Here is a 5,347-nt window from a genome sequence, read left to right on the forward strand (position 1 = left end):
TATTTTTTTTTTAATTTTTTTTTTATTTTTTTTTTTATCATTTTTTACAGTGCTACATGTATTGTTCTCAAATTTTGCATTATTAGAAGTGACAAGATGCAAACCTTTTCATAATTTTCCTGCTTAGAAATTAGAAATAACTTGCTGCCTGATTGTTTTTGTGTTATGCACAAGGATATTGATGTTGTTGGAGAGGATGCTACATCAATAATGGGACATGTGAAAGTCCTGCAGGACCAGTCCAGAAGGACACAGCCAGATACTTGCATTGTTGAAGAGTGAATGAGGAAGACCATTGCCTGTAGGAGAAAGAAGATTACTAGTAGGATGACTGTTGAAGATGCTGTCTACAAGTATCCATTCTTGAAGAGTCCATCAGGGGTTAGTGTAGAATTATAATTCTAAATTTACACACTGGACACTGACACTGTAAAGAATCTTCTGATTTACTTATGCTTGTGTTTTTCTTAACTAATTGCAGCTTTATCAAGAAATTGGTTTCCTGTATAAATCTGTTAATCTATGCCGCCACTTTCAAGACATTTTAGAAACATTGCATCCAGTGTGCTACGGCTCGCTCAAGGGAAATCTCTTGTATCAAAATTGCACAAAGAAGCTAGAGAAGAATCTCTCAGTGAAGACCATCTTGGTAATTGACTCTTCAGCTTTGTCCTCATTATTAAGCCTATCCAGTTCTATCCTTGGATGGATTTATACATATTTATTTGTGTCACATCTTGTGTTTCAAGAATTGTTTTAGAAGCAGCACCTTCTCATGTTGCCAGCCTTGTTCAGAGAGAAGCTCGAGCATTGCATTGTACTTGGGAAGGTGAGGATATAGTTCTCTGTCTGACTTATATGTCTGTGATAAATGTTTTTTTTTTTATAATTCTTAAATTGTATTTACTGTGCCCACATACAAATGGTATAATGTAATAATTATCTTAAACTATGTAAGTAGAGTATTTTTCTCCATCAGTTAAATAATCTGCTGAGAAAATTTGACTGAGATAAAATCTGATTTGTGCTTTCTCATTTAGAGCAAACCATCTTCACCAAGTTCAAGTACAGGAAGCCAGTGCCTGAAAAACTTAGTGAGGATGGTGACAAGCCTCAACCCTAGTTACCAGAGTAATCAACCTCTTACAGTAACATCTGCAAAAATGTCCTGCCTTTTCTGTTTCCCTAAATGCTCTCGGAGAACATTCACGATTGCCAAATTAATGCAGCACATTGGTCTTATTCATGCATATGAGGCACATTTTTCATAAACATGTGGTCTTAATGACTGTAAGAGTTTTTAAATTATGAATCCTTTAGATGTCATGTTTACCAAAAGCATAAGCATGCGGTGTTACAATAGACTGTGATGATCCTCTGCCTCTGCTTGAGGAAGTTAAAGAAGAATGTCATAATGAAATTGTTGCTTTATGTTGTGATTTATTTCTGTGTGAAATGTGAGAATATATGGACTGTCCTCTCTCGGTTGATTATCACGCATTAGATACCTACAAAGTTATTTATAAGCACTGGGAATTATTGCTGAAGACAAACTGCTTTATACTGTAAACCTCAAAATGTGATGTACTTTGATGTAAACCGTATTAAACAGGCTACATCATGTTAAACAGTACATTTTTATTTGTATTTGTCCAATTGAATTTGTAATTACTGTACAGTATAGACCATTTCTTGTACTCCTATTCAATGTTTTACTGTTTTAAATGACTGCTTTATGCTTATGAGTATATTTATTATTGAGTAATGTCTGATGCATTTTTCTGTGCACTGAACATTTGTTTTTGACATCCGCTGTACTGAGATATGATGTAATAAATTAAATCTCTTTGTAAAAGTAAATAAAAGTGCATAACTGTAAGCCAATTTCTTAAAAGTATTATCTATTTATTTATTTAGCCTCGCAAAGGATCAAAGGTACAATTTTGTGCCTTCCTTTGCAGTGCACGATTGTTCCTTGGGGTACAAAATTGGCCCTTAAATGGTACAAAGTTATAAGGTACAATTTTGTACCTCTAAGTAGAGGTACATAACGGTACCCTTTAGGGTACTACCCCTTTGATGGCCACTTGTACCCTAAAAGGTACAGTTTTGCACCTTTCTTTCTGAGAGTGAAGACTAATAATCTGATTATGCTACTCTGGCAATGCCGTAAAACACTAAGATGCAAGAGGACAACAGAGAGAAACAAGCAAATCAAATTATTGTTTGTATCTTTCCGATAGTTGTTTTAATATTAAGAAAAAGAATATCAATGAATGCTGAGGGAAGCACATTGAAACTATGACTTATGGGGAATAACAATGATTCTTTAATTCTATTAATGTATATCATTTCTTGTACAGGAAGAACACACGGTGGTGTTGCAAATAGAAGATAGAACATCTGTACGAAATCTGTCTATGAGAGTCAGCAGCGAGGCTGAGGCAGAGATAAGCCAATCTAAGCTGAGGCGTCGGGAATGACATGAGACGACTGAGTGGAGAGCTGTTGGGATTCTCTCCAGAGGAGCATGAGAGGCATCACAAATCTATTACAAACCCTATTAAAGGTACCAGAGCTGTCAATCACACAGGGAATCTAAAACTGGGAGATAGCGACTGGGCAGAGTCAAACAGTGCTGATTCTGTGGGAGCTGAATTCTCAATTAAACAGCAATGAAACAGCATACTCTTTAGCTTTCTCTTATCCGTTGTATTTCTTACAGGAACATCAATATGTCACAAAGGAAATAATTGTGGCTGCAGTAATACCCAGTCTCAATGCTTTCTCTGCTGCAGAATTTGTGGCTGTAATTATGCTGTCAGTCCAGCCCCAAATATAGTACATTTTCTTGCATAATTATGACATCAACCCACAAATTTGCTAGGCTTATTCATGTTTAGACTCTATAGAAAACACCTTAAATAGAAGGGGAGAGAAAGTTAATTATATCTTACCCATCAAAAACATCCATTTCTGACTGATTAAATTATATGTTTCAGTTAAACTTAATTGCTTTTTTGTCAAACGCGTAATGTGATTTGGCAGACCAGCTTTCAGAGAGATTGGCCGAATATTAGCACAATTATTTCAATATTACATTAAAAGTTTGAGTTATACGCCCAATACACTCCCTCAACTAGTATTCCATTCTCCTTTGAAATCTGTCAAAGTGGTCTCAGATAAGTGATGCACTAAATGGGAAATGTGACAGAAAGCAAAGATAAAAGAACCAAAAATAAGGACAAGAGGGAACCGTAGCATTGCGGCGGTTCAAAAGCAATGGCACAGGTTCATTTTTAACAGAGATTTATTGCCTTGGACAGCACATATTAGCAATTTATCTGTGCTTTCTAATATACGTGATTCCTAATAATCCCTTTTAGTACCATGCTGCCAGTGCTTATGAAGTAGGTATTCACAGTCAAGCAACATTTCATTTTTCAGTCAATGAGAGTTTGTTATTAAAAAGTGCACAATAGGCGCTAATTTTTTGAACAAAGTGATTTATCACATTTAGCCACCATGCCATTTGTATGTATGCTGTCATATTTCATTATGGAGGGGGCAAATTGCCAATTTAATAATGGCAGTGACAGAGGAGTAAAAGTTAGCCAGATGAAGACTGATGACAGGCTTAAGCATTGGACATGGCAGTCAGAACATGGTGGAGATTGAATCCGTAACCCTCTGCACCCATAATAAATGATCTCTCTGAAATGGAATGATTGATTTGCAGCGGTGATGCTTGCACCTGGAATGGGGTCTACCCACTCTCAGGGACATCTATGAAACTTTCTCCTTCAGGAGTGAAATCCCTCTCCTTTTTTCAGCTGAATGAAAGGAGGGATGTGAAAAAATGTGACCAAGTGATTCTTTTTTTTTTTTCAGCAGCATGGTAAAATTTGACAGGAAGGCTCTTGAGATTATGCTTAAGTCAGTTCCACTGTTTGGCGGCTACCACTGTATCTCCCTATCACCTCAAGCTTTCAAGCTGCCCTCGCAGGCATTCATCGAAGCATTCTGAGGTGTGAGAGCAGGAGAGCTATAGGCAGATATGATATGACATCAAAGACAGGATGGTCAACAGACTCGATGGAATTTGTCAGCTGACTTCTCAGTGTTTGAATTGGTGAGTGCACATGGACACCACCCAACCTCACCTTATCACTTCTGCAGCTTCCATCCTACCTCAATGCATCATGCTCTCTAAAATATAACCACTTATTCCTAAGGAACAAGTATCGTTTCCACTAGAAACTGAATGTTCACTTGATTATAATTAAGCTACACAAGCTCTCTGAATGACTTTTGGGAAACTTGCTCACTTTGAATGTCTATGTCTGATAGAATTTATGATTTTTAGTTTTAATTCTCCTCTTATCTTACTTTACATTACCATACAATACTATATCTTGTTTCCAAGGACAGGAGTCTGTGCTGAACTTGTTAGCTAGAATAGTGAGCTTGTGATTCCATGCATTCAAGCTCTTGGTAGCTGTCATATTTAATTGACCTATTCACAAATTATTCTCTTGCATATTCTCTGTCCTCCTAACGAATCTCATTATGAGACTCCAGTCACTTCTGGGTTATCAATTACTCACACAGAGATGACAGTCACGTCATAAATTACCATTATAAATAGGTAGAAAGAAATATATATATATATATATATATATTTCCATTCATAAATCTGTTTAGCTCCTTATAATGATTGATATTATACCAACATTGTAACACATTAAAGACATTATTAGCTATGCACCCCTTGATTGTAATTACAGTATTTTATACAGTATTATTTTATTATTGCTCATTTATTACTTTTTGAGATTAAACTGCATGATGTGTTTTCCTTATGTTTCTAAATACTGTTGTGAGAAAAAAACAATGCTTTAGCTATGTGCCTTTAAAATTTATATGTGAACTAAATAAGTGTTTTCATTTAAAATCAACGATAAGATACATGCCATATTTTATGCTTTTGTGAGATCACCTACTTCCACACAGTATATCTAAACCCTTATGAACTAATAAATAAGATTGGAGTACAAATGATGTTTTGTCTGAAAGAAAGAATGAGGGAACTTGAAAGAACTGGAAACATTTTATTGATCTCTAGCTCTGTTATACCCTTTAAAAACCTATTGAAAGCCAGAAGCACTTTAGTGGCAATGAATTTAACCAAGTAAGACCACTGGGTTTTTCGTATTCCAAATCTGAAATGAGGGATCAGAACGATTTGGCTTATTGATTTGTTCTACTTTAGCTAATTAGCTAATTTTGACTAATGACTAATTTACACCTAACTGTACATATTTCTTATTCACAATTAGGCAAATCT

General features: G+C 35.6%; 1 long non-coding RNA gene across 1 annotated transcript in view; it reads left to right on the forward strand.

The window, feature by feature from the left end:
- The window catches only part of LOC107655536 (uncharacterized), a 1,226-nt gene extending 427 nt beyond the window's left edge, over positions 1 to 799 (forward strand). The window contains exons 2-4 of the long non-coding RNA XR_001630452.1: positions 175 to 381; positions 482 to 649; positions 750 to 799. This is a non-coding gene — a long non-coding RNA (uncharacterized LOC107655536). The remainder of the gene's footprint in view (positions 1 to 174; positions 382 to 481; positions 650 to 749) is intronic.
- The last annotated feature ends 4,548 nt before the right edge of the window (positions 800 to 5,347 follow it).

Source organism: Sinocyclocheilus anshuiensis, unplaced genomic scaffold, assembly GCF_001515605.1.
Source record: "Sinocyclocheilus anshuiensis isolate Anshui unplaced genomic scaffold, SAMN03320099.WGS_v1.1 scaffold1281, whole genome shotgun sequence".
Classification (NCBI taxonomy): Eukaryota; Metazoa; Chordata; class Actinopteri; order Cypriniformes; family Cyprinidae; genus Sinocyclocheilus; species Sinocyclocheilus anshuiensis.